Below are 26,891 nucleotides of genomic sequence, written 5' to 3'. Positions count from 1 at the left end.
TGCTAATTCTTATATCTGAGCAAAGAATCACAGTATGGGTGGTGTTGGAAGAGAATTTGAGATTATCTAGTTCAAATCACCCTGCCATGGGCAGGGAAACCTTCCACTAGACCAGGTTCCTCAGAGCTTCATCCAGCCTTGGCTTTCAACACTACCAGGGATGGGGCATCCACAACTTCTCTGGACAACCTGTTCCAGCATGCCACCAGTATCACAGCAAAGAACTTCCTCCTAGTATCTAGTCTAAATCTATTCTCTTTCAGTATGAAACTATTCCCCTTTGTCTTGTCACTACATGCTCCTGAAAACAGTCCCTCTCCAGCTTTCTTGCAGTCTCCCCTCAAGTCCTAGAAGGCTGAAACTAGGCCACCCCAAAGCCTTCTCTTTTCCAGGCTGAACAAATCCTGGTCATGCTGCTTTTGATGTAGCACAGGACACATTTGGCTTTCTGGGCTGCAAGTCCCCATGGCCAGGTCATGTCCAGGCTCTCAGCCACCAGCACCACCACTCTCCATCTGTTCATCCCTGCCCACATTGATATGAGGAGTTGCCCCAGCCCAGGAGCAGCACCTTGCACTTGGTCTTACTAAGGTTTATAAGATTCCTGTGGGCCCATTTCTCAAGCCTATCCAGGTGCCTCTGGATGGATTCTTCTGGAGTACCAACAACACCACTCAGCCTGGTATCACCTGCAAATTTGCCATAGGTGCACTCAATTATCTTGTCTTAGTCATTAATGAAGGTATTAAATGACACTGGTCCCATTAAGGACCCCCGAGGCAACACTTGTCACTGATGTTCAACAAAACACAAAGGCACTGACCAAGGCATCTGGATGCAAGGGTCTTACAACTAACCCACCTAGCAGTCCACTCATCAAATCCATCTCTCTCCAGCTTTGAGAGAAGGATGTTGTGGGGGACTGTGTCAAAGGCTTTAGAAGTTCAGATAAATGACATCTGTAGTCCTTCTCTTGCCCACTGAAATAGTATCATTGTCAAGTGTGAAAGTTAGAGCACTTATTTCTTTAATTAAATACAAAATAATTTTGAGGTCAAATTACATGCTTTTGAGAATTTGTCTTGTAGCAGGAAAGACGTCCCAAAGAGCTAGATATGCAATTATGATGCTGAAGGGCACAGAATGAAGCTGTAGGGAGAAAAAACAAAGGAGAGTAGGTACCAGATGGCAACCATAAACTAAGGACATGGCCATCTATCCCCTCTAGCATATTTTTCATGCTGACAAGTACAGACACTTTTAACACTGCCAATACAATCTGTCCATCTACACTTACCTCTAAAATGAGCTGAGGTCAAATTTTTATCATGATACGCATTTCTATTAAATTTCAAGTAGGTAACTTTTTGTGATGTCATGCTGTTTTATTTCAATGACTGATTTGACACAATTCATCTTATGTACCTAACAAAAATCTTGAAATCAAGAATAAAATTAAAGAATTACAGAGGAAAAATCCTAAATTAAGGATTAATACAGTAAAATATTCAATACTGAAAAAAGAAGCTACAATGCAGTTGAAAATCATATTAACAACATCAAATCCATAATGCCAACAAAGTTTATAAAAGCTGTATGCTGTGTCTGGGTAGATCACATCTTCCTTTCAAGGTGCATTAGATACACACGACAAAGATAAAAACACCCTTTTTTTTTAGCAAAAAGTTAGAATGGTCTGTACCTGAAAATTCTGAAATTCTCCTAAAAACTTGTGAAGAACTTTTAGAAGCCTTTCAGCATCATTTAAGAACAAAAAGCAGGACTGTCCTATTTCCTTAAAGGAGTGGAACTGAAGAGTTAGTATTTTAATGTGCAATTAGTCGTTACAGGAAAAGATATTTCAGGTAACACTATTCATCACAGATGAAACTAGAAATCTTTCAACACCCGATGAATCCTTAAGGAGTTCAAAAGATTTTTATCAGCTTCCCATGTTGGTAATTACCTGGAATAAACAGACTTTTTTGATTTCGTTTAGTTTAAAGAAAATCTGCACAGAATATAGAATCAGTTTAATCAGTGACCACTCAATTTACTTTATTCAAACTGTGATAATTTACATGAGCTGGGGATGTGGCCTATGACTCATTTCTAGCCTTTTAGACATCTGATCTGAAGCAGAAGTGCCCAACTGCTTTAAGACAAATAAATATTACTTTTGTTTTTGGAGCAGAACAAATATTTTCAAAAATTAAACTGAAGAAAAATATATTAACAAAAGGATATAGAGTACACTTTTTTTCCCTGCAAGTGAGCATGACTGAGCTTAACCTCTGAAAGTGTGATTAAGCATTGGAAGAGGCCTCTAGGGAAGTGTTGGAGTCACTGTCTTGTAGTGTTTGAGAAATAAGCAGGTGTGGCACTGTGTGATTTGGTTTAGTGGGCATGGTGGTATTTGGTCAACAGGCGATCTTGGAGGTCTTCCCCAGTCATAATGATTCTATGGCAAAAAAATAATTTTTCTCAGTTTCAAAAGTGCAAGGAGTTATGTGGAAAGTCTTTATAGCTCCCTTATGAAACAGACTCTCCCAAAGCAGCAGGTGACATTGAAGAAAGCACCAAAGCCTCCCAGACAATCCAGCACTGCTAAGAAGCTCTAATGATCTGCAAATGCACTCAAAGTATTGGCATGCAAATTAGACAGCATGAACAATCTTCTCTGCTTCCAAATTTGGCATATTTATTACAACCTGAAAAAAACTTTAGAAAGTAGGCCAGGTTTTTACTCAGCTAAACTTGGACACAAACACATAGACAATCTGTCAGGGATCAGTAGCAGCATCACAAAGAAACAGTCTCTTTTGTGTAAAGCTGGGTAGTCGTGAAGCCTGCAAAAAGAACAAGGTATTGGGCTTTAAAAATAGCCAAAACAAGAAGCTTCACAACAATCAAAGTTACTTGAGCATAAATGCCCCAACAGACTGATGCCAAATTTGATAGCACAAATAAGAGAAGGAAAGTATGTTTCTTTAGCTGACAATATAACAGATAACTTGAATACATAACCAAAAGTATATCAATGGGGGCAATACAGAAGGGATACAGGCCATAAACTCTTCTCTGCAGCAGAAATCCTGTTCTTATTTAGATATCAACGAGGGATTTGAGATACATTCTTTTCTTTCCTTCTTTTAATTTCTTCTCTTACAAGGCCATTACACTGCCCAACTTGCTTTATTTCTTGAATCAGAGTGCTCCAAGTGGGAAACCAGTCAGTATCTACTCTCATACCCAGAAAGATTTTACATTGGGCTAAGTTTATAGTACTCTCAAAATATTTCCTGTCAAAGTTTTAGAATTAAAACTCCTGATAACAGAGCATTTATTTTATTATAAGTGTATACTGTAATTAGTTTAGATACAGTAATCACATAAAAGCTTAATGCCAGCCTATGATGGGCTGGATTACCTACCTGAATTCCTAAAAAATTCACAGATGGTAAAGCAGGGAGAAAAAAATCACTATCCTAGATGCCAAACAAAACTTTCTATCTCAAACTGTCCAGTCTAGGTGCTGGGGTTCAACTCCTATTACTCTGTCATGCAACATCTGTAAACTCATAATCTCAATTACTTTTCTGACAAGAAATGCACCCAAACTTCTGAAGCAGCATTTTCTAAAGGAAAGAGATGCAAAAAAAAATTTTTTTTTCAATCAGTATTTATGGCATTTCCCTGGCATCATCTAATCTTCTGAATTTTAGAACATGGCAAGTAGCATCCTTTCTTTTTCTTGCCTTTTTATCTCTGAAAGAGCCATCAGATAATGATTCATGAGTCACCTCAAGACATCTGTAATACATTTCTCCAGAATTATTTGCTGATATTGCTTATGTTTCAAAAATGCATTAGCAGGAAAATGTTTATTCCCACCCTCAATTCAACTGACCTTTCAGATTTCTTTGGAACATAAGCTTCATTGTGCCTCTTCTTCACTGTCTGTCAGTCACCTGTCAGAATTCAAAGCTCTCTTACTTCTAAAGAGGTTCCTTAGGAAGATCAAAAAGCCAAGTCTCTCTGAAGCAAAGATTAATTCAGAACTAAAATCTTATTTCTGAAGACATAGTCACTTTACCAAACATTTTTTGCTATAAATAGCAGAGATATGAGCTGGCTGTAGATTATCTGGTTCTACTACTGTTCCTGTGAAACACTGGAAATATTGCCCCAAGTCCTGAAAAGATTCATTTAAGGGAACTGACATGAGCTCATTAAAAATAAAAAAGCACAAAACCACACCAAAAAATTTGTGGAGATTTTTAGAGGCAAAGTGTTTGCAGTTGAAAATCTACCCCACAACAGAATTGTTTACAAGATCTTCCTAAATTGCCTCTAATACTGAAAGCGAGGTACCAAATCAGCACATTCAGCTTTTTAAAATGTTTTATTTTCTCAGGAGAGTGGCACCTGTCCCCTCTGCACTCCTCACCAGCTCAGCAACACCACTGTTACAAAAAAAATTGGGAAATTAGTAGTATCCACACAAAATTAGTCCCAGAAAAGATTAATTCCATGTTTTTGCACACAAGAAAAACAAGTAAGTACAGTAGCAAAGTGTGTTCCATGCCCCAAAAATCAACAAAGATACTGAACACAACAAATTCACAATCTTAAAATAAAACCAAAAATGTGACTATTCACAGGTCCATGATTAAGCTTATTCTTAAGTGCTTCATCAAATCAGTTCCTTGATGAATATGCAACTAAAATTTCAGGAAAAATCATAACAACTTATGTTGCTAGAAAACAATATAACTATTACATTCAAGATTTACTCACATTTAAGACACAGCTCCCAAACTTTTCTAGATCTATTCTGGCCTATTTTATGTAATCTGAAGTTAAAAATATACTCTTACCAGAAAGAAGGCTTTGATTTCTGCCAAATCTCTTCCAGTAGTTTAATATTTCAGCATTCCCTGATGTGTGTGCACTGCTGACAGCCTAGGAAAGTCTTTTAGCAGACGGAAATATTAAGCAATTACGCTGCCCAGAGAGGCTGTGGAGCCTCTTGAGATTATCAAAACCTGCCTGGACACTGTCCTGCACAATCTGCTGGAAATGAACCTGCTGCAGCAGGGAGGTTGGAATAGGTATCCCCAGAGGTCCTTTCCAACCCCTACCGTTCTATGATTCTGCAATTGTTCTTTTCACACAACATGAGTGAAGATTAAAAGGGTGTAAACACACCCAAAATTAGACACAGAACACAACTGTTGAATCTGTAAAAATTAATCAAACCACTGCACACACCTAATATATTGGAGGTGATCAGAACATCCAAAAAGAGACCTTATTTATTTATTATTTCTAACACTTGCTTACAGTTTCCTCACTTAGAAGATACCTTTCTTCCCTAACATATGAAAAATAGCTATGTTTATTACTGTAAATACATATTTTAAAGATTTCAGCTGTGCAATATTCAGTAGCTCCATAGAACTGACTTCAAAATTGCCACGTTTTACTTTTCACTTGCTCTGAATTCCAGTAGATAGATGCTACGGACCATCATGGTCTGCCTGCTAAACCTTTCTACTTTTAAAGGTAGCAATTAAAAAAAAAATCTTCAAGGTGCCAAACATTTTAAGTCTCCTGATGACTAATGATGGTTTCAAAATAATATATATTCCCTCTCTCCTCTGAAAACATTATGTACTGCTTTTCCACAAGAAGAAAAAAATTAATTCACACAAACAACAACAGACAAATTGGTTGAGTACAAAAGGACAGGATGGCTATATCCAAAGTGCTGCAAAAGCAGAATATAAATGAACAAAGACAGAAGCATTATCTTCATCCAATTTTGTGCTATTACAGTCATTTTAAGCATTGTCTGTTACAAGAGTAAGCTTGAAATTTGGAAGCAGATGCATGCTAGCTGTCAGTCAACACTCTCCACTTTATTATTTGGTCCATCATTTTTCCTAAATGAGTTTGAACTTCTCCAACTACACACTTTATTAGTAAGTTATTTATATTTCCCTAAGTGCTACTACTTCTCCAGTGTTTAGACACAGGTCTGTGCCCACCCAGGGAAAAAACAGTGAAATGCAAAATGAGACTGCATTTCAGATAAAGTTACTTTTCACTTTTGCTTAAAAGCAAGCTACAACACACAAGTTACTTGTAGTAGACAGTGTCCTGCATTTGTATGGGGAAAAAAAATCATCATTAATAGCTGACAGCAGTCAGCACACTGGAGACTGAGAGCACAGAGAGGGAATCAAAGAACCCACACAATACTCTGTCTCATGCACCTGCAGAATTTCCCATTTCAGGGAGTAAATTTTCAAAACAAGTTAACAGTGGTGTTGGTTCATCTGGAAACCCACAGGATTCCACAAGAAGAAACAGCCTCAAGTTTACCAGGGGAGGTTTAGATTGGATATTAGATGCATGTAGATAGGCCACTTGGGTACATGGTTTAGTGATGGACTTGGCAATGCGGGGTAATGCTACACAATGATTTTAAAAGTCTTCTCCAACCTAAATGATCCTGTGATTCTATGATGGTGAACATTTCACTAAATTCATAATTATTGTAAGGATGGTTCTTTCAGTTTTATACACATTGTCTGTATACTTCAGTACACAATCCAGTTACAGAAAAATAGGACACAGGCTGGGAATGTCAGTCAAAACATCTTACAGACTCAAAAGAAAATTGAATGGAATGATTTCAACCCCAAATGGCAACAAACTCCAGTGAAACAAGAATGTCAGTAATTTAAAACTTTCACACATTAATACAGAGGTCCTGTACTGATTTAAGTAAGAGATAAAAAAGGATCATATGAAATCTATAAGGAATCATATGGCCAGGAGGATATTCTCCAGATATTACAATGAAATTTACACCAGAAATAAATGCATTTTTTTCCCAATGTTTGATGGGGAAAAAAAGAAAAAAAAAAGTTATACATTTCTTTTTACACCCAATTCCAAAAGATCAGACACATTTTTATATAAGGTATCTACTATAATTCATATACCATTTACACTGCCTGTTCTTTTTAATCTTTCACTCAGTCATAAGAGAAGTCAGCTGAACTGCAGAACAATTGTTGAAAGACCAACGAGGAGAAAGGACAAGCAGTGTTATCACCACAGGAGGATGAGACTGTTTTGCAGCAAGTAGCTCCTGAACTGAATGGGAGACTTTTCACACACCACCAGAAAGGAAAGCATAAGAAAGACCTAGGACACCCCCTTCACTTTGCCCCCTCTCTGTACTGAGTAATTGCTTACTGAACTCCCACAAACTGCACCCTTCAGGTGTTTCTTGTTCTGTGGTGTAGGCAGCCTGTACAGTGCAATTAGTCAAGGCAGTGGGCATAAAGAGACAATCCAGTACGACATGGACAGTATTGTTCTGTTGACAGTATTTTGTGTTGACCCGTTTTCCTCTCAAATCAAACAAAAAAATCCAACCAAATAAGAACTTCCCAAACCTAAACGGGAAAGAGTAAGATTATTCTTTAAATGGATAGCAAAAGTGTGTTAATGGCTTTTTAAGTTAAAGAGATTTTTTTTCTCACTCTGAATACCTTGTGCAAAGCAGGTCAACCAGTAATTTTAAAAGGTAGAAGAGAATTTGTGGCCTGCAGAAGAAAATAGGTATTAGACCTTAGTACATACTACTGAAATATAAAGATACTTTAACTTCATAACTATCAAAACCAGACAGAACCTCAGAACACTGAAGTGATTTTCATCTAACCAAACTCACATCTACATCCTGCAAGAAAGCAACTTCAGTAGAGATCATGGGCCCTGTCCATTGTCCGGGGATACTCAGTGCTTCCTGCTGTAATGGCCCTCTGCAATTGCTCAGCTCTGGCAATGTCACACAGCCAAGACTAGCAAGAACTACAAAAAATAGCTCTTCACCCACCTTGAGTATTCCAGAGACCTTAATGTAAAATAACTCCTTTTCAGAAATCAAGGCTGGGGAGAGCATGATATTTTTCTCACAAAAATTATTGACAGGTAGTTTTTCCAAAACACTACATCTTCTGACAAGAAGACACTTTAACCCCCTGAAATCTTTACTAGTTCTTTTGCCCATGAGCTACATACCTTAGTTTTAATTAGTTATAAAACAACACTAAAGCAATGCTAAAAGTTGCTAAGTAACTTCCACATCATTCATGGAGTGTCTTCTAAACTTTCCTTTGCTCTTTGCTCTTAATTCTGTTCACAAAATATCCATTCAAGAAATATTTATCTTCCAGCATTTGTTGTTTGAGCAATGCTGGCATATTTTTCTCTTAAAGAGAGAAGGCAGATAAAATATTTAATTACTAATATTTAAATATTTAATTACTAATGACTGGTGCAAATCCAGTTTTTGTACTTTCCCTTCCCCAAACCATTTTACTGACCTTAAAACACTGCATTTTAAAGGAGAATTGAGAGCAGTTCCAGGTAATCTGACTGAACAACACTAAAGCAAAAACCAAAGTACAGGACACATATTTTAATAGTCCTGCCAACAAGAGGACCAATTACCTCCTCCAAAGTATGAAATAAAATATAAATTTTGTGAGAGAATGTGTATACAAGCTCCTGAAGTGCCCTGATTTGACTTCAGTAGGAGAAAACTCTACAATCACTCATACTCTCGCCAACCAGTAGACACTAATTTCCAGTTGTCAGGTCCCTCATGACATTCCAGTCTCCTTGTCTAGGTAGCCCTGTTCCTGCCTCTTTGCTCCTTCTATCAAAAGAGTTGCACTTGTCTCTTCCTCTCTCACCTTCCCTTTTATGTAACTTCCAACCAGTACATCAAGACTTTATTTATGTTACTTGTACTATACTCCAATTTTCCTCATTTTTGAAAATCAGGATCTTTCCTTAGTCCTCCATCCTGTTATCCTGTATCTTGTGCCACCTTCTTTCCCATACCTGCTCTATTCCTGCATGCAAGTTATCCACCTCCACAATCTCTGTCCAGCCATACAGCTGCCTGCACTCCACCACAGCAAGTCACTGAGCTGAGACTCAAATCCAGGATCTGGCAGGGCAGGTACAGCTGTCCACTTCAAATAACCAAAGATCCCATTTTGCCTCCTGCTCCATAATCCCAAACAATTGGCCAAGGAGAGCTGCTGGTTGCACAGAGGACAGGTGAGATTGAAAAGCCAGCACATGTGCACTGCAGGAAGGAACCTCTCCTGTAGACCTATGACCTCAAAGAGGGCAGGTGCCTTAAGTCTCTGCCCATTACCATCCATTGGTCCCATTTCCCTGAAAATAATCCCTTTCCTGTCCACATTCCAGCAGGTGAAATTCTCAGCAACAAGCATCTTTGAAATATAGAGCTGCTGAAGACTTTTTTTGTGCTAGTCACATTGAATTGGATGCTCACAAGAAACACTAAATACACACTCATCATGCAATGCTATTTTTATATGGTTGAGTATTTAAGTTCCTCCTTGGTCTTCCCCTCTCAAGGGTTAATAACACTAATCTCCTAATATGACCTCCAATATAAGGCAACACTTCTCAGATTCCAGCTTGATTTTCTTGTTTCCTTCTGGATTGAAATTGGTCCTTATCTTTTCTACAATATCTTACCAAAGCTGAACAGAACAAATTAAATAGTTTTCACATCATACATAAAGCTCTGCTTACACTTCATGTGTTTACACTTTGTTGTTACAAGGCATCTTTACAAAGTGCCCAATTTCCATACTTTTTTCCCTGAGAAACTACATTGAATATAGACCCTCACAGGACCCCAAGTCCCTTCCCACTGTCTCCTCCTAATCAGTTCCAAAAGAGTGACATGAACAAGTTACACTGCAGACACACAGTGTGACTTTTCTGTAACATTGGCTTCATGTTCCATCTGGTCCCAGATACAGTAAATACAGACTATTAATAAGACATTCCATTTAGTTTGACTTCATATTTTTATTGAAATCACAAAGACCCAATCCCACCTATATTAAAAAAAGTGTTTAGTTTATTCCAAAACTTCATAAATCATTTAAGACACAGTTAATATTCTAAGACCTTATTATCATTGCAGCAGGCAAATGTTCCCAACAGTTCAGAGAGAATGAAATTTGATAGGAGAAAAAAAAGTCATAATAAATATTATATGTCCAAGGGGGTGTTTGGCTGAAGAGCATTCCTAAATCATGTACAAGTAGTCTCTGAGGATTTCATTGTGTATTTTATCCTGGCCTCTTCAGTATTCTTCCTCATTTTCATCGTCACAATAAAAGTGATAAAGCTCCTAATAATAAATGTGATACATAACTTACATTCACATCCATGACATCACTGTCAATCCATGTAGATTAATGAAGTGAGCATCTCCTTTTAAACAGCAAAAACATTTAAATACAACAAAGTGAATTATAGCTCAATATATTACCTGCAGTGTCAATCACACCATTCAATTCTTCAAAACAGTCTTTAAATTAAGCTGTAACAGTTACCAGCATCATTCCTTCGTGATTGTGATTGCCCCTACTTAAAAGATTCCTTAGAAAGCAAATTTAGAAGAATACATTTGTATTTTTTAATTTTAATTAAAAGCTTTTCTGGATCAATTTGCAGATCTACTATCAAGTACAAAAGGATCATGACTACAGTTAGCCAGATGTATTGTAGTTTAAATTTAATGCCAAGATGGTTGCAGACAATCTGACTGAGGAGGATTTCTAAAAAATATAATCTTGGCAGTAATTACTGAGATTATGTAAGTATCAAAGAATTTATATAACTTCAACGCATTACGTGATGATGGTCACCTCACAAACAAGGACAGAGACAAAGCAGAGGTGTTTATGACATTCTTTGCCTCTGTCTTCAACATGGATGATGGACCAAGGGGGTCTCAGTACCCCCTTGGGTAGACGACCATGACTGCAAGAATGATCAAATCCCAGTCAACTCTGAAATTGTGCACAATCTTCTCCTCCAGCTGGATATCTACAAATCTATGGGGCCTGATGGGATTCATCCAAGAACTCTCAAAGAGATGGCTGATGTCATCATAAAACGTCTCTTGATGATTTTTGAGCCATACTGGGAATCCAGGGATGTCCCAGCTTACTGGAAGCTGGTGAACATTGTCCTGATTTTCAAGAAGGGCAAGAAGGAAAACCCTGGAAACTAAAGGCCTGTCAGTCTTCCTTCAATGTCTGGTAAAACCATGGAAAATATTATTCTGGGAGGTACTTAAAAGCACCTGAAAGACAATGCAGTCATTGGTCACAGCCACTACGGCTTCCTGGGAGGAGAGTCCTGCTTGTCAAACTAATTTTCCTTTTATGACAAGGCAACCCACTTAGGTGATCAAAAGAAGTCAGTTGATGCAATATTTTTGGATTTAAGTAAAGCTTTCAAAACTGTCTTCTCCCAAAATCTTTCTCAACAAAATATCCAGTTCACAGCTGGATAAAAATCATGTGATGGGTGAGCAGCTGGCTCATGCATTGGGCATAAAAGATTCTAGTGAATGGAGCAACATCAGACTGGTGACCTGTCTCTAGAGGGGTTCTGCAGGGCTCCATCCCTGTGCTCTTCAATATCTTAATAAATAATGTGGATGCAGGACTGGAAGGGACACTAAGCAAGTTCTCCTATTATACAAACCTGGGAGGAGCTTTTGACTCTCTCAAGGGCACGGAGGCCCTGCAGAGAGACCTGAACAAATCAGAGGGCTGGGCAATCCCCAATTGTTTGAAGTTTAGCAAAGATAGGTGCTGGATTCTGCACATGGATGGTGCTCCACACAGACAGAGTGGGGAATGAGAGGCTGGAGAGCAGTGCCATGGAAAGGCATCTGGGGGGTCCTAATCAGTGACAAGTTCAACAAGACTCAGCAGTGCTCTGGCAGCCAGGAGGGCCAACCCTGTCCTGGGGGCATCAGGCACAGCATGGCCAGCTGGGCAAGGGAGGGGATTGTTCTGCTCTGCTCTGAACTGGGGCAGCCTCACCTCAAGTGCTGGGGTCACCACACTATAAGAAAGATACTGAGCTATGAGAGTGTCCAAAGGCATGCCAAGAGGATGGTGAAGGACCTTGAGGGGAACCCTTACAAGGAGTGGCTGAGGTGACTTGGTCTGTTCAGCCTGGAAGAGACTGAGAAGGGACCTCACTGCAGTTATAATCTCCTCGTGAGGGGAAGAGAAGGGGCAGACACTGATCTCTTCTCCCTGGTGAGCAGTGACAGTTGTCCCAAGGGAACAGCCTGAAGCTGTATCAGGGGATGTTTAGGTTGGGTATCAGGAAAAGATGCTTCACACAGAGGGTGCTTGGGCACTGGAACAGGCCCCAGGGAAGTGGTCACAGCATCAAGCCTGACAGTGCTCAAGAAGCATTTGGACAACGCTCTCAAGGACATGGTGTGACTCTTGGAGATGGGCCTATACAGGGCCAGGAGTTGGACTCGATGATCCTTGTGGGTCCCTTTTAATCTTCATTGATTTGGTGGTATTTTTAGGACTTCATGTTCATGGACAGTTCCTACTGCTTTTTGGTCTTGTTGGATTCACACTGCTTGGCTAAAAATTCAGGTTTAGATGAACTCATCATGACTAACAGCTGACACCTTAGTACTCAAAATCTAACAATATAGGAGAAGATTTATTTACCTCTTGTCAAATAGCCTACATGCCACTTGCTATGAAAGGGCTCTCCACCAAATTAGACAACGTGGCTGAACAGAAAACCTGTGGGCTGTTTTCTCCCTTGCCCAACAGCTTGCAGAGTGACCTTCAGCAAACCACCTCCTGTTTGAAGTGCTGGTGGAACAGAGGTAACATACATGCTGACTTCATATGCTATATATGGCTAAGTTACCACGATGATGCACACTGCTCAGAGGTGACACACTCAGTATAAAACTCACACCTACCTCAGAGAGACAGAAATTTACTCTCTGAGGATTCAGAAAGTATTTATTTGTTCACATTCAATACCTGATGATTAAGAGAATGAAAATGGGTTTTTAATGTGGTAAAATGGCATAGGAATGGCAACCAAATTCAGCTATTCTGTACATTCAGGGCATTCTCCCTGAACATCATTAATGCAAAATAAAATTAGAGCCAAAAGTTCAGGACATCAAAAGGAAAACATTAACTTAAAGAACATTCAATAGTAGATTTGTTATTCTACTCCCATCCCTGTAAACTAGATAACAAGTGATACTATTTACATTAAGAAAATATTAATTGTCTACATGCCGGTGGATGGAATCACTTGTCTCCAAAAAACACATCTAGAATCCTTTAGGCTTTCTTAAGACATCCATGTTCTGCAGCTGACTGACTCACAGGAAGAAAGAGGCAGCAGATGCCCTCAAGACACAAAGGCAAGTAATGCCTCACCAAGTAAGCCAGACCCCAACTCCAGCTGGAGAGCTGACAAAATGCTAACCAAAGCATCTCCCCAAAGTCTTCCATTTCTGAAATTTGATTCCTCCCTGGGACCATTTTTTTTAACCTAGCTAAAACCCAAGAACAAGCAAGGTCAGTCCATCTCTCAGTGTCCATCTTTCTGGATTCTAACTGCACAGCTCCACCACCTGTCACACAGCAAATTCAAAACACTCCTGAATGGACTGCCTTACTATGAAATACATTTTATGCTCTTTGAGTTGCATTTCCTAGATTAAGCCAAAGGAGGAAGGCAAAAAGTATAGTTTACTGCAAGGAAAACAACTGCATTCTCTCAATATGGAACACTATTTTGCTTACCAAAAGGGGACAATAACATTAAAGGCATACACATGACTTGGGGAGAATTTTTTTTTTAAATAAAAGCCTGAGGGACTGCATATTACAAATATAGGACTGGAATTGCTTATTTTTTAGTACAAATTTTCAAAAGAAGGTTCATGTGAAGTCATTGTGGAAAGCCTAATTACAAAGGATCAGCTGTGTACAAGACGTAGGAATGTGTCAAATTATCTCTGGCTTTTCCCCAGTAATTAACATGTCTGAAACAAATTATCCACACTGCTTGCAAAGTAGAAATTCAGTGTATCTCATGGTTATTGCAAACAACAAAAACTACACAAAATATCACGGCAGTTTAATCATTACTCTTCCTAAGTAAGGAACCTTACTTTATGGCACCACTGGATACTGAATGAAGGAGGACTTAAGGAAAATTATTTATACTCTAAAACCCCTAACGGCTATTCTTCAAAAACAAAAGAAAAAAAAAAGGAAAAAAAAAAAAAGTTGATTTATCAACTCTATAATTAAAAAAAAAAAAAAGAAAAGCAAAAGTTATTTAAAGAGATTTTTACTAGAGTTGAACATGGAAAATAAAAGGTTTTCTTCATCCTTTAAAAACAACCTATTTTACTAAACTTAAAAATTATGTGTTCAGTCAAGCATGACATCCATAAATAGATTCTTAATCAACATGCCCTCCTGTTAAATACAAAATTTGAAGTTACAATGTACTCAAGAGAACAGAAAATAAACCTGCTGCTAGGGAGGCTACAAACATGGTGGGGCAAGTGGCTTTTACAAAAAGCAGCACTGTAATGCAGATTCACGAATAAATGATAGAGCTATAATAGGAACACTGTTGCTTTTTGCTCAGCCTGGAAATGAAACATGAGATAATTTTAGTAAGGAGATAATATAAGAGTGGATGTTTATTTGAAGGTTTTCAGGAACAGTTATGGAAAGATGTCTACAGAATCCTACTTCCTCCAGGGGTGAGTACATTTTTATAGGTTGTAGGATTAGCATAACTGATTAAAAGCACCAATTAGGAGGACAAGTGGTGATGTAATTTTCTTTTCAGTCAAACCTTTTCTATGGAGCCCTTCCTTCAGCACTGGCTGCACTCTGCCCATGAGAATGGAGATGTTCTCAGCCTTGGTTCCCAGGTAGAGCCAAGACAGCGCTGGGGCCTTGTACTCAGGGAAAATACAGGGAAAGCTAGCTACTAATACAGTAGGTGACAGTTACAAATATATGTATGAAGAATAGAGGGAACATATAAAAGAAAAAAAAAAGACAAAACCCAAATGGCATCAACACAGAAAATACAAATCTAATAGTAGTACTTTTCTACATTTAGGTGTCTTTTTATTAACATTGAAAATACAGTATTAATATCATAAAATGAGTAGATAAATGAACTAGTATGAAGGAGTTTTAGCGTCCCAATGAGAATATAGCTAAAACAGTATGGATTTAAGGCAAAACTTTATGTCAAGCCAATTTAAAATTATTTTTTGCAAGATTAGAAATATAGGTAATAATAGGTCTCCAGTGGTGATTACCAACACAACACCTCTCACTGACTATTGACAACATGCTATGATCAACAGTATTTTTTATCTAATTACTAGAAAAAATTGAATTATTTGATGGTGTAGAATCAGATTATAAGTAATTAAGCCAAGAAAATCAGTGGTACAATTCACTGAAGACAGTAATTTGACTTCCATAAACAACAAGGCTCAAGTAAAGAACCAGAGATTTACTGGAAAATAAATAAATAAATGAAAATTATGAAGGCTGCATTTAATTATGAATTTCAATCTACAAAGGCTATGAAAAATATTTAGGGACCATTAAGAGCTAACAAATAGAACAAATTTCCTAGGTAAACATTCAGGAAACCTAATAAAATTAAAGTTGAATCTGTAAACTTAGAATCTCATATAATCTGAAATAATAAAGAGCCTGTATGACAACTGTTGTTCTGGCAGCTTCCTCAAGACAGCATCAGAGAATAATATCCAATTTGTGTGCCCACATTTTGAAAAGGGTACAGAAGAAAATGACAAGAATGATTGAAGCAACCAAAAAATATATTTTACAATAGCACACCACAATGTATAACCTCATTTTACCTCAGAAAAAAGGCTGAGGAAAGTTAATACAAATTGAGAATAAAGAGTTCTCTAAATCAAAAGTTTCATCCATGCTGTCTCAGACTAGAAAAGATAAACGTATCATTAAGGGGGAAAAAAAAAAAAGCTTCGAAACTTGTAACACTTTGGAAGTACTCAGAGGAAAACTAAAGTTAAAAGACAGCATTGTTTTGCAAGAGAAAATGAAACAGCAAAAGGAATGGAAAGAGGGATTTCTCTCCCTGCCTGTCCTGCATGCCCTATGCTATCCGTAGCTGACCAAAAGAATGAGGGTGAGAGCTCAAACACAAAAAAAGTTTTGTTGGAAGAAGATGCCTTAGTTAACCCAAAGGAGTTATCAAAAGAAAAAATGAAGCTGTCAGCAATCACTCAGTATAAATAAAGATGATATGCAAATATACTGATGACAGCAACATTTGAACAGTACTTACACAAGTGGCTGCATACTAAGGCCTTAAAAAAAAAAAAATCAGCTAAAAGATGAATGTACAGAAACCGATGGCAATACACTTTTTTTCCTGAAGGCACTAGGCCAGCTGTGATTCTCTACACAAGCCTTTGAGATGCATATTTAAATGAATTCTATTTTCCCTCTGGAAATTATATTTAGAGAAACAAAACACAGCAGATGTTATTATGTTCCCAGATGTAGGTTTCTGTCCCAAATCAGCTCTCCACACTGAAGGTGCCCTGGCTCACTCTGCTCCTTGCCAGGCAGGCTCAGCCCTTGAGCTGAGCCAGGCGTTGGCACCTACATCAGTTGTACAGGTTTTGGGAGATTTTTCTAGGACACTGATACCTCAAAATCTTCACGCACATGAAGTCTGTCTTTACAAAGGAAAACTTTTACTTCAGAGCTGTACAGACATTGACATTTATTTTGTGAGACTTCTCTGTAACATGATGTCAGCAATGGTCTTGCAATTTACAGTATCAACTGCCCCCTAGTTCTACATAGCTGGAGTTATGGGGTTGCATATGCTCTTCTGCTACCACTGTGGACTGCCTGCTACTGCCAACATGATGGGTGTGCCACAGCACGATTCATTATAGCCACACACTCTAAAAAAAAAAATAAATTATAAGGGTGGTAATGCACTGGAACAAGTTTCTCAAAGATCTAAACTGGAGAAGCAGAGTCTAGAGCATCTCAAATTCAGTACCAATCCTGCTTTCAGAAAGAGGTTGAACTAGAGTCCTCCACTCTCAATGACCCTATGACAGCTCATTTCAGTCAACACCAGCCTGAGCTGACATGGTAATAGCACATACTATTTGATATATAAACTCACTGCAGAAGTCCCAGGTAGCTCTGCAGATTTCTTTTCCTCAGAAAACAACTTCAACAGCTCACACTAAAAGCATACTGCCACTTTCAGTGGCACATGAGGTAGTCATCCTCTTTTAGACTTCTGCTGGAGAGCAGTTTCACAGAGCATGTCACCAAAGAGAAAAGTCAACATCACCTTTCTATTTCTGTACCAAGCTGCCACCCAGCCCCATGGCCCCAGACTGCCAAACAGCTGCTCTGCCAGCTCCCATGGCTATAGGCAGCACAAACCTGCACAGCAGACACCTGTAATTGTTTTCTTAAGGTCCATGCTACTTCACTAGGTATCCTCTCAGCTCTCCTTCCCTTGCATATTCCCCATGTTGCTCCCCATTTTATACAAATCTGGTTCTTTTCATACTCTATGTCACTAGGTCACCAAAAAATCCCAAGCTAAGATTAATATTGTTCCAGTTTTCCCTTTACAAGTATCCAACACATAGATAGTTGCCATCTTTCAGATTATTAAGGATTTTATTATAAAAAAAAGATGTGAAAACAACAAGCAATAACAAAAACTACAACCCCAGCTACATTATATGATTTCAGTCTTAAAAACACCCATATAAAAAATAGGATCCAGGAACAGTTTTGTTAGTACAAAGACAGTAAAGAATGAACCCACACAGAATGGGTGAACCCAATTACTTTAAGAAAGAGTTGTATCATGCTTCTTTGAGACAAAAGTCTTTTTTTACAAATAAATCACTGAAAGGACCTTGCATGTTCCTCGTCCTACAACCATTTCTATTTCATGGCTCTGTCTGCATCTGTATTTCTCTGACACCACTGAAGGTAAGGATTGGCTGCGTTGAAGGGTAACATCCATGCCTTAAAAAGAACAGAAACATGAACAAAGGGGCTAGGATTCACTTTGTCAATCCTAAATTCCTGGATTCCATATTACATTAAAGGGAGAGAAAGGCACTAGACATAGAAAATGAAACAAATCATCCTTTCTTTGCTAACAGCTTATTCAGACCATTACTATGCAAAACTAGACAAACTACCTCAAACTAGGTGCTAAAACACCTGAGCTCCAGGTTAGGATGTGCTTTGGCATAAGAAGAGCCTGAACAGCTGGGCATGGGTGAGAAAAGCCTTCTCGACTGCAAGGTCCTTGTGTTTGCAGATGGGCAACAGAGACCAAGAGGTGTAGGAAACAGGAGATCTGGAGCTCACCCAAAGCCAAGGAAATTCAGAAGCATGATGCAGTCACAAGGCATTCCTGTGTGTGATGCACTCACAGGGAAACACCACTCTGCCATTCCTAGGATGGGTGTTGCTACACAAGAGTAGTAGCTGCCTTCAGAGTTTATTAGTCTCATAATTAAGTCCTCACAAGTACCCTTGAGTTAATTTGGAAGAGCATATACACATGATGACAGTCAGAGAACTATTTAGGAGAGTAAATGCAGGAGTACCATTAAAAAGCCAAAGCACTCCACAATCACAAGCAGTCATCTTACAGTAATATCAGGTATTTTCTCAAAATGTAAACTCAGTGCTTCAGGACTTTGGCATACAGCTGTACAATAAGTAATAATCCATTATAATGTATGTGACTTATAGCATCAAAAGAGAACCTATCACAACAGGAATTATGTAGAACAAAATTCAACATAAATGCAAAATCACTTTTCATGTTCGAGCAGGGGCAAATCCATCAAACAAAGCTCAATAAAAATCACAGTAAGACTGAACTAACAGAGTTCCTCATCATTGAAAAGAACAGAATCACTAATTAATCTCTGTAGCATACAAAAGGTTTTGGTTTCACACACCTCATCTTTTCAAGGAGCCAGTCAGGTATCACCAATATCATCAACAGAACATCAAGCTTTGCAAGTTTGGTATCACTAACCACACCAAAGAAATATATAAACTAAATATCTGCTTTTTGGAACAAAGCAAGGAGGACAATTAAAATGTGATCCCATATATCATCTTAGTTCACATTACTTTGCATCTTTGTTGAAGTTGCAGGACCTTATCAATTAAGTTGCAACCATTATTAATTCTGTCCCAGAAAGAGCCACTGCACAACTTTTCAGAATTTTGGAGGTAAAACAAGGATCACTCATTTTAAACTCCAGAGAATGCACAATTTCTAACAAGCTTATTTTCTTCCTGTTTTTATAACTGTTTTTATACAATATTGATCATAAAACATAAAACATTACAACTGGAAGTGAAGCAATATATGAAGTAAATAGATTTTTCTTAATGTTATCAAAAAGATTTTCAATGTAGTCTTTCAAAACACCTGCTCTGCCCTGGATACACTACCCATCATTCCCAGGAAAAGAGGTAGCTACAAAAACTTCTTGAAAATCATGATGAGATTAGCTATTCTTTCTGCTGGAGGTCTGCAGTGAAGCAGCATCACTATCTCCTCTCCTAGATGCCTTTCACAGTTTCTCAATTTTTTCAGGAAACATTCTTCAGTAGATTTTTAAAACCATTACATTTGGGAAGAAGAGCACAGGATTCAAATTAACCCGTTCTGGGACCTCTTTCCAAGTCCCAGTTGCTTCACTTAGCAAGGTTCTAGGTTCTAACTAGAGAAAGTCTCCGGGAAGTGGAGCAGCAGAATACTAAATATTTGGCCCATTCAATTTCCAAATGTTTATGAAAAAAAAAAAAAAAAATTTCTCTAGCTCTCCTAAATGAAATAAGGACAAGGCTGTGAAAAATTTGTAAAGGACATTCTGAATGGGGGTAGAAAAAATCAAAAATATTATTAGTGTCACATTTGCACCTAGGCATTCATATTTGTTATTAGTTGTATCTCTATCAACACTCTTATGAAAATAAATAAAAATTTCCAGTGGAAGATAAAAACAAGTGGAAAATGGCTGCAGAAAGAATTTGCTTCTTCCCCAAAATACACAACAGGGTTCTGTGACACCAGACCAATTTCCAACAAACCTAGTTACATAAAATTCATGACCATGTACCTCAGACACATACAGCTGGTTAACTTTGGAAGTTAAAACTACTCAACTGCTTGAACACATCTGATATTTGGAAAAGGGCTTTGCAATTTCCCTTCGCCTGAAAACCAAACTTCTCTGCACAAGACTTTTATTCAAAAGCTACTGATTATCCTACAAGAATTAGATATCACTTGAATGGAAAACAATGTTTCACTCCCATTTGGAATCTAGTCAAGTCTACCATGAAAACAAACCTGCTCAAAAAAAAAAAAAAAAAAAAAAAAAAAAAAAGAGAACAGTAATTTGTTCATTTAGTTCCTAATTTAGCCAATAAAAGTGTTCTTGCTACTACCCTGGGACAGAATAAAGAATAAAAGCAAGAGATACAATGACATATGAACCAACACATGCCCCCATATTCATACTAAAGCCCAGTAACTGTTAGAAGGATTCCATTTGTGCAAGATGAAAAAACGTAAGATCTTCTATCCACCATGGACAGCTACTTTTATTCCCTCTTTTGTCTTTTAAGTAGTTTCTCTTTCCTTTAAAGTATATATTTTTTAATCTGATATTTCTTATGAAGGTACTTCTAAAAGCACTCTGATTTGAATGATTTATGTTCCAGAGAACTGCTTTTTATAATTAATAATTTTTTAATTACTTTGATTTTTTTAATTATCATCATTGAGTCCTTTCTTTTACTGAACACATTTAATATATTCTGCTTTTAACATCTAGGTATTTTTCCCTGTGATATATTGAAACATCATTATTTTCTGCTCAGTAGGTACCACACAGCATTATTCCATGGTTAGCCAGTCTATTTTATGTATCAAACACACCCTGGAAAGCTTCTTTTATTTTTATAAAAAGGAGCTTTAAAAAAGAAAAAAAGAACTGTAGGGAAGGTTAAAGAACCTTACCAACCCTGAATCATTTTAACTTTCACATCTTAATTTCCAAGGTAACTTTTCCCAATCCCCTTTACTGCAATCATGCAACTTGAGGGCTTTCAGCTTGGTCACAAAACAAGTAGATGTAATGAACCTAATGAAGCAAGTGATTGGGAAAAGCTACCACAATTTACTGAGGGCAAACTACACCAACAAACCTGATAACTTCTACAACAAAATAATCTCTTCTGTCGACACAGGGAGAAGAACAGGATGTTGTTCACCTGTTGTTCAGGACTTCAGCAAAGCATTGAGTGCTGTTTCCTACAGCCTTCTCCTGGACAAACTGGCAAGATACAGACAGGGTGAGCTGTCTGCAAGACAGGTGGGAAGCAGACTCACAGGTCAGATTTGGAGAGTGGTGACTGTGGGTTTTTACTCAGGCTGATGATCTGTTACAAGTCATCCCTCAGGGATAAATACTTTTCAACACCTTCATAAATCATGGGGACAATGGGATTGAAAATGCCCTCGCCAAGTTTGCTCATGACACATTAGAAGGGAGATCCATCCTACAGAGGGCTGGACAAATGGAAAAGTGGAGTAGCAAGAACAGCATGACTTATAACAGACAATGCTAGATCATGCACTTGGGGCAATATAACCAAGAGGATGGGATTTATATGGCTGGGGAGCTGCTGTGTTCAAAGGGACCTGGGGGTCTTTGTGGACAACAAGATGACCATGAGTCAGCAGTGTTTCCCTGCAGTGAAGGATTGAATCCTGGGCTTAATCCTCAGGGACTTTCAGAGGCAGGGATGTGATCATCCCACTCTGCTCAGCATTTCTCAGGCCACATCTGCAATACCATACCCAGTTCTCATTCCCACAATTCAAGAAAAGATGCAGACAAACCAGAGAGAGTCCAAAGAAAGGCCATAAAAATTACCAAAGTGTTATAAAATATGTCTTTTGATGAAAGACAGAAGGATTAAACCTTTTCTCCCTGGAGAAAAGAAGGTTCAGAAAGAACCTCACAACAGTATTCCAGTACGTAGTGGGTGGCTGCAAAAAGGATGGAGGCTCTCTTCAAAGAAGCCACATGGAGAAGGCAAGGGGGAAAGGGTACAAGCTACACCACAAGTTGTTTCACCTCAGCATATGATACACTTTTTTGTAGTAAGAATGATCATTCCCTGCAACAGCCTCTTTCCAGGGATGTCGGAGAGATATCCCATCACTGGAGGTTTTCAAGATGAGATGAGAGAGGGTGGTAGATAATTTCATCTAGGTTCCCATTCCCAAGAAAGTTTAGACCAGATCATCTTTCAGGGTCCCTTCCAACCTGGGCTGGTTTTGTTTATAGTTTTATGATTGTAATTTTTCAAAGCAAATACAATATTTTTTTTTTAGCTACTCTAGCTTTATAAAACCTTTTTTCCCCCAAAAAGGATGCTGAAATCAGAGATGTTCTTTCTTTGGCTTTGGTTTAAGGTTAAGACTATCGTTACATGCCACCACCTCCTTCCACCTTCATTTTACTTCTTAAAAGAGCCAAAAACAACATTCTACATCACAGGCCATTTTAGTTCAAACCAAAAGTTTTCCCATGGGGATACAGGCGTTATGGTAACCAAGTTTCCAAGGCTCTGCAAGCCTCCTGGTAGTCTACCTTCAGAGATGCAATGATCTCATGTTTCTTAAATTTCTCTGCCTGAAGGAACTGAGACTAAAAACAAATCTATGAAACAAACCAATGTGACTGAAATAGAGCAGAATGACATACTTTATCTAGGCTATTTTTAGATAAATGCATTAAAACTCTTGGTTCTTGTTAAGCATATTTTTCTTTCACTTTTTTTTTTATTTTTCTTTAGCAATTGCAGCTTGTTGCTGTCCTCCTTCTCCCAAAACAATTTACATCCAAGTGAATTAAATAAATAATGTGTTATTCCTCTCAAACATTCTCATCCTAGAAGAAACACAAACAAAATGCAGAACTACTTCTCTGTGAAAACAGTATATATTGCTCCTAGATGATGCACTAGCACACACAGCTTATACAAGTGCTTCATTTACTGAATTAGACATACACTTAGCATGGCAAACAATACAGTCTTAATAAAAAGGTATTAACAAAAGAAGGCTGCTCCAGTGAGATGTTCATTATCTTTGATCCCTGAAGCAGAAGAAATCTGAGAACAGCCAGGACGCCTCACCAGGTAACCAGCACAGTCTTCTGAGACTCATTTGCCAAACTTCACCTAGCAGCCTGGCCATTTAAAAAAAAAAAAAATAAAGGCAGTTTTCCTACATAATTGCCTGGCAGTGGAACCCCAGTCCAGATTTTTTCCACACTGCTTACCAACAATTCCTAAAAAAATGGGACCACATGGACCAGCTCATGGCTCCCTACATCCAACTCTTGTATGCTCCTCCTCCTCCACAACACTGATGGCACGGTGGCTGTGAGCCCCAGGGTGGCAGAGGGACAGACAGGGAGACAGGGAGACATTGCCAAGAGAGTCTGTGCAAAGCATGAGAAAACATCACCTCACCTGCACCCTGCTAAGGGTAAACAGAGTTAACCGCAATGAACCACTCAACCTCTACCAGATCAGCTTTCTCCAAGTGTTCACGTGAGCAAAGCTCTGAGGTCAGGAAAAACCTAGGGCTGTCTCCTGTCAATCTAAGGCAAAGCTCAAACTATAACAGGTTTTCAGCTGTCACCAAAAGGCACCTACATTTACAATTTACATAAAACTTACACTTTGAGGAAATGAATGATTGGACATTTTGCTTATCTGTAGAAAAGACTAAGCAAATGCAATTCTTATTTTATACAATGCTATTACTGAATTGCTCTTTTATATTATGCATCCCTGAACACTCTTGCCTGCTCCTCTCCATGAAAATCTTTACTAAGAGGCAAAATATTTATCCAATATGATAAGAAACCAGAGTATCCCTGGAAGTGTTGAAAAGATGTGTGGACATAGCACTCAGGGATATGTTTGGACTCAATGATCTTAGAGACTCTTCCCAATCTTCATGATTCCATGATTCCATTATATATTGCCCTTATATATTATTCATACCATTCATATGTTGTTTCTTCTGAATTTTTAAATGCAAAAACTCAAAAAAGCCTACTCATAGGGTAAATATGGTCTTAAACTTTGCAGTTATTTACATATATTTTACGTATTTATCCTATTCAGAGAAGGCAAGATTCCCCCTGAATCTTGGCTACAAAAGGCATGTCCAAAAATATAAATCATAGTTTCTTAAGATGTACTCCTTATAAAAATATATATTCTTTTTTACTTTCTTTTTGGTAGGAATTTTGTCACAATCACAACAGTCTTGTACTACTCAGTAAATGAGGTTTAAAATTGGAGAAAATTAGCATACAGCTTTAATGTAAACCCTGCTATGGAAGTATACAATGATATTAATTAAAACACAGATCTGTAACCTTTGTTAAAAACAGATTCCTCTTAAAATACACATTTTATTATAGACATCCTGCAACCCCCCTGGATAAAGCATTACAAAGTTTTAGGCATTTTATAATAAAACCAAAATATGACATGTAAAGAACAGAATAAATGTAATTAAATACATTAGCAAAACTTGTCTGGTTTTCAGCTATATACACCTGATTTTTATTTTTAAAATTTATAGCTTATCTTTCATCCTTAAATACTAAGATTTACAACCTTCATTAACTACTTTTTTTCCTGGCTTTTCACCTGTGGAAACAAAATCTAGGGGAGCTTCAACAAAAGTCTAGAAAATAATTATGAAAACACAAATTTGGAAAACTGAAATTCACTTTCTACTTGTATTTTCTTACAATAAATAAATCAAGTAAGTCAGACACATTTCTTATGTCTGACAATAAATCTCTTACCAGTTTGTGGGGTTTTTGATTTGGTTTTGCTTTAAAACAAGGGAGCATCTCTCTTTGTCATTTCTACAGTACCCATTAAACAGTGGTCTCCAAGCAATAGCTGCCTGAGTGTCTCTAATCCAGTCAAGGGAGAACCCTTCCTTCAATCTTAAGAGGGGAAGAAAACGGCAAAAATAACAAACTAGCAATTTTTAATACAGTGTTATATAAACTTTTACATAATTCACCACACTGCTGAATAGAAAATGCTATGTGAAAGGAATCATCACCTTCAATAGATTTTGATCAGTCTTTCCACACAACAAACCATCCGAACAGAGTTGTCCTGAAAAGCATGCTTCAGATATCATTAAGTCTGAACCAGAAAACAGATGCTTAAAAATAACTTTTGCACTTCTAACCTTTTAGACTGCACCATTCAATTATGCATGCTTTTCTGAATATCAGTCTGGAAATAAAATAGAGCTCTAAGTATTACCCAGAAGGGGAAAAATAAAAAAAGGAAGGAAGAGAATGACACATCCTGCAGGCACAAAGAGGATGTGGCTCCCATAAGGCTGGAGCCAGGCTGCCTGGCAGCACAGCAGGAGGAGAGCACGTGCATCAGAAGAGAGTTGCACGATGGAACTCAATAGGAATGCAGTTGAATATTATAAAACTACTTTTTCCATTCATTCTCAGACGAAGAAGCACATCAAGAGGGAAATGGAGAGCAAAATGGAATTTAGTGGTCTTTATTTCTAGTTTTCAAAATAAAAAAACACAGAATGGAGAGATCTGCAAAATAGTGAGCAGCTGGAAGACAAGCAGAAAGCTATGATTAATCAAAACCTCCCCAAAACATATTTACTAAGGTAACAGGAACAGAATTCAACATCCTAAAGCAATTTTCTGAGTAGATGGGGGGGAAAAGGAAGGATTCTTAAAGCTTTTTTAAATTACTGAAATCAAATAATGAAAAACACTCAGCTACAGATGAAGAAACATATAGGATGTCTAAAGAGAATATTTTAAAAATCTCTCTTTCTTACAACATTAGAATATAACAGTGCTGACATGGAGAAAAATTTCAACATCAAGGCAACTTTGTCACTGTAAAACCAAATTTGAGGTGTGCATTGTTAGGACTTGAAGGAGGAATTAAGCAAGTCGGGCACACTCCCACTGAGAAGAAAGAGGCAAACCTTCACCATACAATCCTACCATCAAATATCATGTATTTTCTGTTCAGTCCAAATGGCCAGGCTGTATATAGACAGAAGCTACTGAAAACAGTAGGGAAAATGTACAGAACTGCTAACTCCAGAAATGAGAACATTTTCAGTCACACAGGAGTGCCTTCTAAAAAAATTGGATCAAAGAGATACATCCTAAGGGTGCAAGTGTTTAAACCATTGTTTGTTTATAACCCTAAATTCCCATGTTAGATAATCTCATTTTAATAACCTTAAACAGTGAGGAGTCACTACACTATCAGCTACCTGATTGTAGGGGGTGGGGAGGTATTACCCAGCTGACATCACACTGAAAAATAAGGTGGCCTACATATTTTTATTTTACTCATAATTACTTGAGTTACAGAAATCACTGTACACGCCCCACATGGAAACAGTCTGCCTGCTCAGCCTACAGTGGAAGTTTAAGTTCTGTACATGTCAGAGTTTTCTACTGATGATGCTCAAATTCTTGGGTTCAGAATATGTAGTACAAAAAAAAATACCAGAGATATATAGAGGTGTAAAGAAACGAGAGTATCACCCCAAATAGGACATGCCTGCCTCAAAAAAACCCCAAAAACTAAAATGTATGCAGACATTTTAGTCATCCTTGAACAACAGGTATCTTCAGTCTCATCTACACCAAAAGTTTCTGCTATGCAAGGAGGTAAACATTCAAACTTGATTGGTGCACACAGGTT

General features: G+C 37.9%; 1 protein-coding gene across 7 annotated transcripts in view; it reads right to left on the bottom strand.

The window, feature by feature from the left end:
* FRMPD4 (FERM and PDZ domain containing 4) overlaps nt 1-26,891 on the bottom strand; it is a 388,479-nt gene that overhangs the window by 209,958 nt on the left and 151,630 nt on the right. Inside the window, exon 1 of one of the 7 annotated variants that reach the window (XM_085559070.1) lies at nt 4,881-14,399. The exons of 5 other annotated variants lie outside the window; for them this stretch is intronic. The gene's annotated coding sequence lies outside the window, so the exon portion shown is untranslated. Of the gene's footprint in view, nt 1-4,880; nt 14,400-26,891 lie in introns of those variants that run through there. One more of the 7 variants, XM_077781600.2, reaches the window with a different exon arrangement.

This window comes from Lonchura striata, chromosome 1, assembly GCF_050655825.1.
Source record: "Lonchura striata isolate lonStrDom1 chromosome 1, ASM5065582v1, whole genome shotgun sequence".
NCBI lineage: Eukaryota > Metazoa > Chordata > Aves > Passeriformes > Estrildidae > Lonchura > Lonchura striata.
The sequence above is the reverse complement of the archived record's forward strand: the minus strand, read 5'-3'. Positions and strand labels throughout refer to the sequence as shown.